The sequence below is a fragment of the Oryctolagus cuniculus genome, unplaced genomic scaffold, assembly GCF_964237555.1.
Source record: "Oryctolagus cuniculus unplaced genomic scaffold, mOryCun1.1 SCAFFOLD_54, whole genome shotgun sequence".
Taxonomy (NCBI): Eukaryota; Metazoa; Chordata; class Mammalia; order Lagomorpha; family Leporidae; genus Oryctolagus; species Oryctolagus cuniculus.
The window spans coordinates 174588-189672 of NW_027208332.1; the positions used below are offsets into that span (position 1 = coordinate 174588).

At 41.9% G+C, this 15085-nt stretch overlaps 1 long non-coding RNA gene across 1 annotated transcript; it reads left to right on the top strand.

Annotated features, from left to right (window-relative positions):
• Positions 1-8012: 8012 nt before the first annotated feature.
• On the top strand, positions 8013-15085 carry LOC138848217 (uncharacterized). The gene is made up of 2 exons (XR_011386035.1): positions 8013-8245; positions 13084-15085. It is a non-coding gene; the product is annotated as an uncharacterized lncRNA (long non-coding RNA).

Consider the following 15085-nt stretch of genomic DNA (forward strand, 5'->3'; position numbering starts at 1 on the left):
GGTCCTCTTTTTTTTTTTTTTTTTTTGAAATGGACACTATGTGAAACAGTGACTTGATCAGCCCTTGTCCTGAATGTTGATGTACAATTTAATACTTTATCCCTTTTAGTATTTTTTTTTTCTACTTAATACTATTGGTTGAACTCTGTAATTAACACACAATTATTCTTAGGTGTTTAAAGTTAACTGAAAAGTGATCCCTGTTAAATATAAGAGTGGGAATAAGAGAGGGAGGAGATGTACAATTTGGGACATGCTCAATCGAACTTGCCCCAAATGGTGGAGTTAGAAATGTGCCAGGGGATTCCAATACAATCCCATCAAGGTGGCATGTACCAATGCCATCTCACTAGTCCAAGTGATCAATTTCAGTTCACAATTGATCACACTGATAGGTCTAAGAATCAAAGGGATCACACAAAGAAGACTAGTGTCTGCAAATACTAACTGATAGAATCAAAAAGGGAGAGAAGGGATCCAACATGGGAAGCGGGATACACAGCAGACTCATAGAATGGCAGATGTCCTAAATAGCACTCTGGTCTCAGAATCAGCCCTTAATCATTTGGATCTGGCTGAAGAACCCATGAGAATATTTTAGGCCTGGAAAGCCAAGACACTTTGTCAAAGATTTACTTAATTTATTTATTTATTTATCTGAAAGGCAAAGTTATAGAGAGGCAGGGGCAGAGAGAGAGAGGTCTTTCATCTGCTGGTTCACTTCCCAAATGGCCACAAGGGCCAGAGCTGAGCTGATCTGAAGCCAGGAGCCAGGAGATTCTTTTTGATCTCCCACATGATTACAGGGGCCCAAGCACTTGAGACATCTTCTACTGCTTTCCCAGGCCATAGCAGAGAGCTGGGTCAGGAGTGGAGCAGCTGATTCAAAGGCTATCCTAGAGAAGGTTCCATGTACTGCTGAGAAGAATGTATATTTTGCAACTGTGAGATAAAGTGTTCTATATTACTAATTAGGTCAATTTTGTTCATAGCATTGATTAGCTTTGCTGTTTCTTTGTTGATTTTCTGTTTAGTTGATCTGTCCATTTGTTGCTCCCCATCTTCGTGGAGGAACGACACAGGATTCTGCGTTGTTCTTTCGTCTGCTCGGCCTTCCCCGGGTTTGCTGCTGGTTCTTCACCTCCGTGGAAGGGCGGTTCCCCCTGGCCACTTTCCCCACTTCCGCAGGGGAGCGGCACACCGCCGGCCGGCTCTCTCAGGGGCTGCACAGGTGTTCCTTCAGATGTTCCCCTTAGATGTTCCTGGTGCATGCCGTCTCTCTCCTCCTTTATAGTCCTCCTCCGCCAATCCTAACTCGGCTGCCCACACACCGAGTACACTGCTCTCCTCCAATCAGGAGCAGGTCCTGCAGCTTGTCAAGTTGGTGAGAGGCAGCTGGGTAGAAGCTGTTTTCTCCTCTCCCAGCGCCATATTGTGGGAGAGCAGATGCATAGAATAAGTCTTAATTCCAGTAACTCAGTCCAGTCCGGGTTGCTCCCCACATCCACTGATGAAAGTGGGGTGTTAAAGTCCCCCTTTACTACTGTACAGGAGTTTATATCTCTTTTTAGATCCATTAGCATTAAGTGTATACATTAACTGTATATTCATTTACTATAATCATATCTTCTTGTTGAATTTATAGCTTAATCACCTAACCCTTTGAAGGTGTAGGATAGATCATAGGCTAGGCCATAATGCAAGTTTCAACAAATTCAAAAAAATTGAAATCATAGCATATATATTTTCTGGCACAACAAGCATGAAGCTGAAATTTGACAACTTAAGAAACTCTAGAGAATATGCAAATACATAGAGACTGAACAACATGCTCCTAAATGAACTGTGGGTCATAGAAGAAATAAAAAGGAAAATAAAAAAAATCTGGAAGTGAATGGAGATAATAACACAATATATCAAAACTTACAGGATACAGAAAAAGCAGTGTTAAGAGGGAATTTTATAGCTGTTAGTGCCTACATTAAGAAATTGGAGGGGCTGGCATTGTGACTTAACTGGTAAAGCCACAAACTGCAATGCTGGCATCCTGAATGGGCACTGGTTCAAGTCCTGGCCACTCCACTTCAGATACAGCTTCTTGCTAATATGCTTGGGAAGGCAGTGGAAGATGGTTCAAATCTTCAGCCCCTGCACCATATGGGGCACTTGACCTAGATGGGGCACTTGGCTCCTGGCTTCAGCCTGGCCCAGCCCTGGCCTGTGGTCATTTGGGAAGTGAACCAGCTTATGGAAGATCTCTCTCTCGTGTGCTCTCTCTCTCCATCCCTCTCTCTTTCTTTCTCTCTAACTTTGCAATTCAAATAAATAAAATAAATATTGAAAAAAGAAAGAAATCATAAAGGTGAGATACGATGAAACTCAGACCCAGGTTTCATAGATAATCAACTAAGCATCACATTATCCATTATCCCCCCCAGTAACAAATGTGGCAAATATGTGGACACTAAAGTCTGAGCACCTGATTTACAAGCAATGTGCAGTATAGATTATGAGCAAAAAAAGAGAAATGTTTTTAGGATTAAGGTGGGAAAATACCTTTAGCATAATTGGTAGTGAGAAGGATTTTAAGAATAGGGCAAAAAAAGCAAGACAATATGAAGAGGATAAGGACTGAGATCTTCTGAAGGCTATTCTGATGATGACTCAAATATGGAAGATTACTCAGATCCACAATCAGCAAATAACATGAACAGCTCCCTACTATTGCTGTATCAGAAAAGAAATCTTGATTCTGTTTCAAGTGTTCCTGAGATGGAGCAAAGAGGAACCACTGATTCAACACCATGGATAACTTCCAAAAGAGGCTGCATTCCTTTGAAAACACCTGCCTGAGAGTATGAGGATATTGTATTGAAAAAACTGAAGATAGAAAGAAAGACCATTTTTTCATGGATCTTTCCATTAAGAAAAGGGTCATGTTTATGTTTGTTCCTTTTCAGTCACCCCAGATTGCCAGTGTATTCTTTCTTTCCCTCCCTCCCTCCCTCCCTCCCTAAGAAGAAGAAGAAGAGAAGAAGAGAAGAAGAGAAGAAAAGAAGGAAGAAGACCTTGGCCTGGAGCTGGAAACTTGGTCTGAGTCTTCAATGAGGATGGAAGGAATCCAAACACCTCAGGTATCATCACTCCTGCCCATGGTCCAAATTAGCAGGGAGCTGGGGTCAAGTCCCAAAGCTGAGAAACAACCCCACATACTCCGACGTCAAACATGTGCATGCTTACTAAATTCCCTGTACTAAATTCCCACTCCTGCACGTGACTTTTGCATGTTATTTTTATATTATGCTAAGGAATTATGTTTTATTCATGTTTTCATCTTCAGAGTCTACTACATTTCCTGATACACAGTTTCTGCTGAATTTTGGGACATGGCCACCGCTTTACCAGGGTCTGATATTAATAATAATGACAGTGGAAGGTTGCAGTTGCAGGGAACTGTTTCTAACACCAAGTTTAAGTGAAAAAAGAACTAGTTTGGAAGATATATATATATATATATATACATATATATATATACACACATATATATATATATATTTGTAGTTGTATATAGAGGGAAAAGAACCAGCAAAATTCAGTAGTCCTTATAATCCTAAATGGAATGAACAGCTAACCCCACAGATTTACATTGGAATTTGGGGTTTGGAGTCACCACAGTTTAAAAGCAGATTGTTTATTAGGAAAAGTAAGGATAGATTTCAAACATGCTCTGTTAATACACAATAGAAAACTGAAAAGAGTGATGGATACTGCTTCCACAATGAGTGTTCCAGCAGTACCTTAAAAAAACCCACACTGTCTTCAGACTGCACTAGCACTACTGTTGAAGATCCTCCCATTCAAGAGGTGCTCAGTTCATCAGAAAACAATGAATGTATAGCATCTACCTGTGCACAGTTGGAATCTGAAGCTAGAAACATATTATATCCTGAAAAATCTAACTCTGAAAATAGTTTTGCCTTTGACAAATTGAGGCAGCCAGAGGGGTGTGTGGATCTGTACAGTAGTAGTCTAGAAATGCCAACACAGAGAGTTTGCCATCATGGTGGAAAGAAAGGAAAGATCATGATGCTTTTCCTCAGACTACATTTCACAGATACCCTGAGCAGACTGAGAAATGTATTTTAGACACCAAAAGTCATTCTTCCCAAAAGGATCAACCTAAAGGACCATCCTAACAGACACAAGAAAGCATGTCTTTCTGAATTGTCCTAGCCTGGTGGGAATTCTTGTCTTGGAGCTCATTACCAAGACAGTCTAAATCAAGATCCAAAGACCAAAAGAGATGACATCCTGACAGAGAAGGTGAAGCTGCCTCCTGGGACACGGGCATCCCAAATGAGAGCCAGTTTGAGTCTCAGCTGCCCCACTTCAGATCCAGCTCCATGTTGATACCCCTGGGAAAGTGGTGGAAGGAAGCTAAAGGGTTTAAACCTCAGCTACCTTTGTGGAAGACAATGATGGAGTTCCAGGTTCCTATCTTTGGCCTGGATCAGCCATGGCTATTGTTATGGCTCTGTAGAAACCATCAACAAGCAAAACCTCCCTGACTAAAGCCATCACCTGCCCTGTCTTGGAGGTAAGATACAAAGTAAATTATCTGCAATCCCTTTCCTATCATTTCAATGCCTCCTTATTAAGCATTTCCGGGTAGCTGGTTGTCTAACCCTTGTACAGTGACCATACAAAGATGTCATATGACCAGACATCTGTGTGCAACAAGAACACCTTGCTACCATATAGTTGTTTTAGCCCAGGGAATTTAGAATCCACCTAGTGATTAATGACCATTTCAGGCTTATTCTAAGCAAAAGTCTTTTGCAATTGAAGTTGGTCTTTAAATTGTACTTAAAATTAAAAGATCAGAGCATCTTCTGATTTGTATAACTTTCTCCAATGTAATTTTCTCCTATGTACTCAACGACTGGTCCAGATCATTGTCATCTATTCCCACAGTTTCTCTATGAAGGAAGAGCCACTACTCTTACCCCATCTTACACATGGGGAAACAAAGGCACCATGAGATCTAGCCACTTGTAAATCACACAGTCAGCAAGCAGCAGTGGTAGAGCCAGGGCTCTAACCCCACAGACCACACCAATCACTATTTTAATTTTACTAATTTTAAAGGTAGAAACAGGCAGGGAGATGTCTCCCATTCAGTGGTTCACTCCCAAAATGCCTGCAATGACCAGGGCTGAGCCAGAACACAGCCAGGATGTGGAGTGCATTCTGCCTCTCCCAAATGAGTGGCAGGGGCTTGATATCTTAAGCCATCACCCACTGCCTGCAAGGATGTGTATTAGCAGAAAGCTGATATTGGGAATTGAGCTGAGGCTCAAAGGCACTCACTCTAGATAAGAGATGTGGGTGTCCCTAGGGGCAACTTAACAACAGCACCATACGCTCACCCTGAAGTAATTTTACTAATATTATGACATTCTGGAAAGCTTCATATGCTTGAGTGAGGTAAATGATTACCTCAGACACACTGAAAGTTCAGTTTTTCATTTCCATTTTGAAGCTCTGCTTACTTAACTAAAATTGATAGAGGAACAGAACTTAGGATAGTTAATCAAGGAAAGTGTACTGGTTTATTGGAAACCATACTGCAGCAGCAAAATTAGCCTTTTCTGTCTCAGATGTTTGGTTTGGATGTTGTTCTCTAAACTCTGCATTGGACACCTCTAGCATTTTCCAGTATCCCAGTTCTGCTTCTTTTTGGATATAGCTGCCTCTTGATCTTTTCATCTCACCATTGCTTCTCCCCACCACCTTTCTGTTAGCAGGAGAGTCATGGGTTGGAGGTGACAAGCAGGCTGAGAACAGTGACACTGAATCCTTACACATTTGAGAAAACTGAAACATCCCTGCAGTTCCTCAAGGGGAAGTGAACTCAATGATGATGATGAAGTGAGAAGCCACACCCAGGGCAGGAAGCCACATGTCCTGAGGCTGTCATTGCAAAAGACAAAGAGCTGCAGTCTGGTGGTCATGGCATGGGAATCCCTCCCCATCCCATCCCATCCCATTCAGAACCTGAATGGCAGGTCATCACTGCCACCACTGCTGCTTGTGTCACACTGTTGCCCTGTGCAGAAACTGCCATTTCTTCCCTCTCAGAAGGATGAGTATTTACTGGTTCTGGGGACACCCAGGTGTAGCGATCCAAGGAGGTAAATGTGATGTTCAGCCACTGTCTGCTGTTCAGACAACAGCAACAGCAAAGAGGAAAGCCTGGGTGGATGGAAACTTGGAAAGATTGCTAAAGAATCTGAAGTGGATAAAGAAGGAATGCAGGGATGTGTTGGAGATAGGTGGTACAGGTAGAGGGGATAAGAAGATCCAGAGTGAACGTCATGACAAGGTCTCAGAGCAGTGTAGATACAGAGAAGCAAACTGAGAGGATACACAGTCAGAATGCTTAACAGGGCTCCATGAAGTGGCCTTGAAAGTAGGAGACTTCCAGATGACAGGACCCAAAGAATGACTGCGGGTGACTCAGGCTGATGGAAGAGAAATGTCCCTGATGGAGAGAAGAGGCCAAGGAAGTGGCAAGTCAATCAAGGTCATGAATGGACCATTTACATTGAAGCCTATAGTTAACCAAAGGATAAAATAGCCCTAGGAGCTAGAGTAGGAAAAGAACTATCAATCAAATGGCACAGTAACCATTTTTCTGTAACAATGTATTTATTTATTTAAAATACAAGATACCAGAGAAGAGAGAGACAGAGAGATCTTCCATCCTCTCACTCATTACTCAAATGGTCACAGAAGGCAGTGCTAAGCCTGGCTGCAGCCAGGACCATGAACTCCATCCAGGACTCCCAGGTGGCAGGAGCCCAATCACTTGGGCCAACTCTGCTGCTTTCCCAGGCACATTGTAGGGAGCTGAACCCGACAAGGAGCCGACAGGACTTGAACCTGTGTCCATACAGGATGACCACATTGCAGGTGAAGGTTTAATCTGCTACACCACAACATGGGTCCAGCAATCAACAGGATATATTTTCCCACAATATTTCTATTCACTCATTCTCTCCTGCTTCTCTCTCTGGACGGCTACTTAGATTTATTCAGAAGTCTAAACTATAGAACTTAAATACGTAAGGTTAACTTATACCGTCTCTTCGCAACTCAAAAATAGCTAATTAAAAAATCTGTGTACACAACAGCATTTCTATTTTAATTTTTATTTATTTGACAGATAAAGTTAGACAGTGAGAGGGAGACAGAAAGGTCTTCCTTCCATTGATTCACCCTACAAATGGCCGCTACACCCCGAGCTACGCCGATTCAAAGCCAGGAGCCAGGAGCTTCTTCCTGGTCTCCCACTTGGACCATCCTCCACTGCCCTCCCGGGCCACAGCAGAGAGCTGGACTGCAAGAGGAGCAACTGGGACTAGAACCCGGCGCCCATATGGGATGCCGGCTCCGCAGGCAGAGGATTAACCAAGTGAGCCACAGCTCCGGCCCCAAGCATTTCTGATAATACTAACAAGTGCTTGTTGAATAAGGAAATTCTTACTACCACATTCATATTTAATGTAGCAGGCATAACTAGTTCACATGGGAAAGAAAACATACCAAGAAAATAAGAACGCAAAGTCTAGAACCCGACAACCACCACCAACCACGGCTAATTACCCGAGGCTTACACAAAACTGCACACTGCATTCTATACAGCCGAGCTGTTTTACTGTGCTCACACCGGAACGAATCTGCTCTTCCAGGCTGTGAGCAGAAGGCCAGCAGCGCAGACATGGTATCACCCCACACACAAAACTGCTTGGCCGACAGCGAGTCAGAAGCCAAATGCAGAAAACCGGCTCCAGGCCTTGATCGGAGGCTGCGTGAGGCCGACCCCACCCCCCCTCCCCGGCCCGCGCAGCGTGCGGCGCATGCGCACTAACCCGGGCCACGCCTCCCCCTGTGCGCTCGCGCGCACCCCTCCAGGACTGGCGCTCCGCCCTCCCCCTCCGCGCGTCACAGAGCCCGAGTTCCTCCCTCCGCCGGGATTGGCTGCGGCGGAGCTGACCCGCCCTTTGCGCCAGGCCTCAGGGGCCCTCTGCGAGGTCGCCTCCAGGTGGGCGTCGCGGCGGACTTCGGGGACGGCGCTCCCGGAGCCCGGCTTGGTCGCCCACTCTGCGGCGCTGGTGTGAGAAGAACGCGTCCTGAGGCCAGTTCCAGACGCTCCTCTGTTTCTCGCTGCCAGAGTCTACTGGTTTGTGCAAGCCCGGAGGTTTGGGCTGGGGAGGCGGGCGCGGCTGTTGCTGTGTTCACCTTGGGGTTCACCCCAGGGTGCAGATCTGGGGTCAGCTCCCCGTCTCCTTTCAACAGTTGGAAAAGAGAACTCGGATTTCTCCTCGAGCGTCCCCACTGATTTCAGCGCGGGGCTCGAGGAACCCCTGCCGCCCAGGTCTTTCAGTCGCTTACTATTTAGTTTATTCAGCAGCTCCATTACCGATCTAATACGTGGTGCGGTTCCCCAAGGGCACGGGGGACCGCAGCTGAGCCCGGGCGCCCCGAGCTTGAGAAGTGTAGAGGTAGTGAGGAAATCCGGAGGACTTGATGTTGAGAGACCTTTGTCAGACGGGGAGGGGCTGGGGCGAAATCCCTGCTTTACTGCAGGAGATCGCCACAGTGCATAGGCGATCTGGGGACTTGTGCGGGGACACGGCGTCTTATTCGTACTTTTATCATGCTTGACTTGGTTTAAATGAGAATTTTTATGGACCCAAACGTGTTAAATTGATGATATATTGGTAGGACTCACATGTCAGCTAACCCTACACATTTATTTCAGCGTTTTAAGTGATTTCTTTGCGATATTAGTAGAGAAAATTATTTTTAGTCCTTACTATGAACAAATCTGTTGTGAAGTTTCCTATGTTATGGCGTACGTATTTCCAGGGACCAACAATCATTGCATCAGTTCACCTTGGTAAGTGGCGAGTAGGTCAGTTCAAGTGGAGGTGTCTCAGCTGCCTACCTCTGCTTCCCAAACCAAATGCTCTGGTTCCCACATGAGTCACTGAAGTCTCAATCCTCCAAGAAGCATTTTTTGTTGTTCTTATTGTTTGAATTAAATGATCTCTCTTAGGTAAGAAAATGAATTATATTTTTATATATAGTAATGAAAAAATTATTTCAGATGGTGTTATAGTACAAAGAAAAAAAAAACAATAAGAGCTATCAAAACTTACTAAGAAAAGAATGGACATTTGGGCTAGTGGTTAGTGAATGGTTGAGATGTCCACATTTCTTTTCAGAGTGCCAGGGTGTATTTTAGGGGTCAAAAGTAGGTCCAGGCTGCCCACCACTAGACAGTTCATCAGAGATGTCAGTGAAAGGAACCAGGTTCCCTTAAGAACCAGGTTTCTTCAAGAAGCCATCATTCTTGGGAAAGAGCATATTTGGCATCAAAGAGGTCTGCTTTTACTCCAAGAATGCTGGTGTCTTAAATAAAGCAGTGCACTTGCATCAGCAATCATCTCTGGTGAACTGACTGTTCAGAGGTGAGCAGCCTGGGCCACATTTTGACTGATAACAAATGGCAGTCAGCAGTAGGGGTCTAGTCCTCACATGTTACTGGGGAAAGGCAAGCACTGCTTGTGTTCTCCAGGCTGCTCTTGGGGAGCTGACCGCATGGTTGGGATTTCAGGGATATTCCAGAAGCTGCTGAGTCCATTTTTGTGTACGCTTTACTTTCTGTTCTTCTGTGACATCAGCTGCCTATAAGCACTTTGTTGGTACAAGGAAATGGTACTGTTTGGAATCCCAGGGCTCAATAACTAAGTTGAACTTAGTGGACACTGGGAATCCTGTTTCTGTGCCATTTGTTTGGGCTTCCTGCCAGTTGGGCCTCACTAAGGTCATGTGTCTTAGTTCTGGTTGATGTGAGACAAGAATCTTAAGACTCTAGTTAGTCCTAGTCCCTCAGCAAGGAGGATTTGGTTTCCATGAGTACACTGTGTGAGAATTAATCTTTGGTAAAATATGGGCAACTTGCCGGCATCGCGGCTCAATAGGCTAATCCTCCGCCTTGCGGTGCCAGCATACTGGGTTCTAGTCCTGATCAGGGTGCCGGATTCTGTCCCGGTTGCCCCTCTTCCAGGCCAGCTCTCTGCTGTGGCCAGGGAGTGCAGTGGAGGATGGCCCAAGTACTTGGGCCCTGCACCCCATGGAGACCAGGAGAAGCACCTGGCTCCTGCCATCGGATCAGCGTGGTGCGCCGGCTGCAGCATGCTGGCCGCGGTGGCCATTGGAGGGTGAACCAACAGCAAAGGAAAACCTTTCTCTCTGTCTCTCTCTGTCACTGTCCACTCTGCCTGTCAAAAAAAAAAAAAAAAAAAAAAAAAATGGGCAACTCAATTCACCTGAAAGTCCTCTGAGATATCCCAGCTGATTTGTGCACCCTGTAATTATTGTCATATGAGAACAAAACTGGAAATACTGCATGGTCTTATTATGTATGTAGTAGATTCCAAAGACTCAGGTCTAGGACTCCCTTTGTTCTCTTAAAGCCAGTTGGAGCTCCCCACAGAAGCCCCTGGTGCAGTTGCCAGTGGGGAACAAGACCCATAAGAATATCCATAGAAAACATCTTTCTATTAGAGTGTCAAAGGCTCGGAAATTCAGGTGTAGTATTCATTGCATGAGAAAATGTTCAGCTCCTTTGCTGGGATTAGGGTTGTTTTTTTTTTTTTTGACATAAATATTCAAGTTACATTTTTTCCCTCTGCATATTCCTGTTGAGGTGTTGATGTTATAGTTTAAAATCACTTTGTTTTTTAATTAAACACAATTTTTAGTGAAAAATATCATAACTAAGAGAAAGAAATAAATTAATTTTATTAAAAGAAGAAAGTAATAGATTTTTTAAAAAAGATTATTTATTTGAAAGTCAGAGTTACAGAGAGAGAGAGGTCCTCTGCACGGCTGGAATTGCGCCAATCTGAAGCCGAGAGCCAGGAGACTCCTCTGGGTCTCCCATGTGGGTGAACAGGGCCCAAGGACTTGGGCCATCTTCTACTGCTTTCCCAGACCATAGCACAGAACTGGACCAGAAATGGAGCAGCTGGGACTTGCACCAGCACCTGTATGGGATTCTGGCACTGCAAGCGCAAGCGGTGGCCTTACCTGCTGTACCACAGCGCCAGTCTCAGTAAGTTTTTTTTTTTAAGTTGCTACAGAACTGCTTGATTTTTCTTGTGATATATGTTATATATATGTTAAATTATAAACATGTTGTATTTTGTGTCTACTTATTAAAAATCCCTTAAAAATCCCTTAAGAGCTGTATTTTGCTTGGTTTACTGATATTACATATTTACATAAATTTAAGACTATTTAAAACATTTAAATTTAAAACATTAAAATTTAAAACATACATATTTACATACATTTAAAACTATTAAATTAAGCTGTGTGGCACAGGACTTCTATAAATCTGATGAATAGCTAAAGTTTGTTGGTAAAATAAAAAAGATTTCTTCAAGTTTGTTAACATATGTTTGCCTGTGTTTATTGGCCAATTAGGATCAAAGTTATATCTGTTAGATGTTTAAGATTATAAAAATATAAATAAATTATGTCAAAATACAATAGTGTTCTGTGTCTCAAGGATAGCAGTTGAACTAGAATATGCTTGTCTGATATTTCAGTTTCCATAACTAAAGTAAAAAAATTTGTTAAATATAAATTAGATGATGGGACTGGCACTGTGGCTCAGCAGGTTAACGCCCTGGCCTGAAGCGCCAGCATTCCATATGGGTGCCAGTTCAAGAACTGGCTGCTCCACTTCCCATCCAGCTCTCTGCTATGGTCTGGGAAAGCAGTAGAAGATGGCTCAAGTCCTTGGGCCCCTGCACCCATTTGGGAGACCCAGAAGAAGCTCCTGGCTTCTGGCTTCAGATCAGCGCAGCTCTGGCTGTTGTGGTCATCTGGGGAGTGAACCATCAGATAGAAGACTTCACTCTCTCTCTGACTCTCTCTCTGTGTAACTGTGACTTTGAAATAAAGTAAAATAAATCTTTAAAAAAATATAAATTAGATGAATGTAAATGTAATAAATATTTTGATATCAGTTTAATGCCTTGGCTTCTTAAATTGTATAAAATAGTATTTTTGGGTCTGTTACCAAGTATGCTTATATACATTGTTGATATAGAGCATATGATGAATTATCTGTGGCCTCATGTTTACAGCAGCTCAATTCAAAATAGCTAAGATATGGAATCAACCCAAATATCCATCAGCTTAGGACTGCATAAAGAAATTGTGTTATATACACATGATGAAATATTACCCAGCCATAAAAAATAGCGAAACCCTGATTTCACAACAGAAGTGGATGCAATTGGAGATCATTATGCTCAATGAAATAAGCCAAATGCTGTTTTCTCTGACTTGCATTAATATACAGAATCCAAAAATGTAATTTATATTAATGAAATTTACAGTTTTGGATTTGATGATTGTTTATATTCTTTACTCCTGGGGAACAGTGGTTTTTCTAACTACTTATTGAATTCTTTATTTAGTGGAAAGTTAATCTTGTGATTATAAAATAAATTAGAAGTATGTCATTACAGGAACTCAAATAAGGAAGGAAGAGGGAGGGTAAGAGCAGGGAAGCTTATGAGGGTAGGTGGGAAATATTATTTTCTTAAAAATGTGCATAAGAAATACATGAAATTTGTTCCCTTTATATACATTTTAAAAATTTAATTAACATTATTCATATATGACAAATAATTCAAGACTGCTTCAAAGTAACGAAAGGCAAAATTTCTATATGTAACAACAAACAAAAAAGAAAAAGTAAAGCAAAAATGAATTTAAAAAAACAAAAAAATGTAAAAGAAAAAGGAAAAATATATAAATTATAATAAAAAAGCTATCATACTTTTGTTAAAAATGTTTTGCTTTTAGATATTTTTAAGGGAATGTTTCAAATTAAATGGAGAGGCCTGTGTTGTGGGTTAAAGCCCTGGCCTGAAGTGCCAGCATCCCATATGGGCACTGGTTCTAATCACAGCTGCTCCTCTTCCAATCCAGCTTTCAGTATGGCCTGGGATAGCAGTAGAAGATTCCCAAGTCCTTGGGCCCCTGCACGTGGGAGACCCAGAAGAAGCTCCTGGCTCCTGGCTTTGCATCGGCACAGCTCCAGCCATTGAAGCCAACTGGGGAGTGAACCAGCGGAAGGAAGACCTCTCTCTCTATCTCTACCTTTCTCTGTAACTCTGTCTTTAATAATAATAAAAGAAAAATTAAATGGAAGCATATAAAATATAAAAGAAAACTAGGTAAGGAGTTTAAAAAAATTTTTTTATATTTTATTTAATGAACATAAATTTCCAAAGTACAGCTTATGGATTACAATAGCTTCTAAAAATGTTTTAAAATTATAAAAATGTGTTTTTCTTAAGTAAAACTATAGGATAAAAGAGACATATTTTCACTAATGATAATAATTATCCTAAAAATAAGGAAAAATATTTTAAAAGTTTGTAAAAAATGAAATCTTTTGAGAGATTGCATTGACAGAGACTAGATTAAAATGATATATGTTTATAAAACCTAACATTTAGTAGTATACTGCTACTGTGGTGTAGCAGGTTAAATCCCTGGCCTGCATCCCATATGGGTACCGGTTCTAGTCCTGGCTGCTTCTCTTCTGATCTGGCTCTCTGTTGTGGCCTGGGAGAGCAGTGGAAGATGGCCCAAGTCCTTCGGCCCCTGCACCCACATCGGAGCCCTGGGGGAAGCTTGGGGAAGCTCCTGGCTCCTGGCTTCAGCTCTGGCCATTGCAGCCAGTGGGGGGTGAACCAGCGGATGGAAGACATCTCTCTCTGTGTCTCTGCCTCTCTCTGTAACTCTGTCTTTCAGATATACAATTTAAAAAAAAAAACCCTAAAATTTAGTCCCCTGTGTGAAAATAACAAGGTTTTCTTAAAACATTGTTAGTAATGGGGTAGTCCTGGTGTAGCAGGCAAAGCTACTGCCTATAATGCTGGCAACCCATATGTGTGCCAGTTTGAATCCCAGCTGCTTCATTTCAGATCCAGTTCCCTGCTAATGGCCTAAGAAACAGCAGATGACTTAAGTGCTAGAACTCTGCCATCCACATGAGAGACCTGGAGGGAGCTCCTGACTCTGTTATGACCAGACCCTAAAAATGCTTATCTTAAAAGCCTCAGATAGTGGCTTGTGCTATGACACAGTGGGTTAAGCTGAGGCTTGGAAGGCTACATTAGCTTCCTGCTAATTCACTTTAACTTCAAGAATTAAGATTATTAATATGTATTTTGAAAAATTAGTTGTTTCAAATTAAGTCATTTGACTGTGATTTCCAGCTGGAAGCCCAAGGGTCCTCAAAGAATCTATCTGTCATTCAGTAGAGATGATTGCTAATTAGACACCTAGTGATATATATGGAGCATTGCTGAATTGTAGATTCATGCTAAATTTAAAGTTACTTTCACATAGATACATTATTGATGTAAGTATTCTATAGGTTATATGACAATAATGTCTGGTAGTTCTGATACAATGTTATCTTTCATGATTGTTATCTTCTTAATAAAAGACTGGAGTCTGTAAAAATCCTTGGAGTTGCCCCTCCCTTCACAATAGAGACCTCAAAAATTAAATAGTTTTGAAAATACTATTGTGCTTTAAAAATACTAAATATAATATTTTAATACATAAAAATGGAAAATTGAAAAATTTCTAAATCTGAGATTAATCTTGTAACAAATAAGCTTTTCTTACTGTACTTATACAGACAGCAATAATATGCCTACAATTATATTGCTTGTTGTGTTTAAGATACAATTTGATTTGTAATACTCTTGTTAGTTTGTTGTGTATTCTTGCTTTTGAGCATTTTGCCTGTCACCTATCAGAATTCTGCAAAAGAAAATTCACACCCAGATTATGCTGGCCTAAAAAAACATAAAAGAGTTTGTAAAAACACTTCTGTCTTTATCAAAATCCTATATACAATACATGTAACTATGTCTCCTTGTTTTCCAGTAAATTGTTACTCAAATTTTAA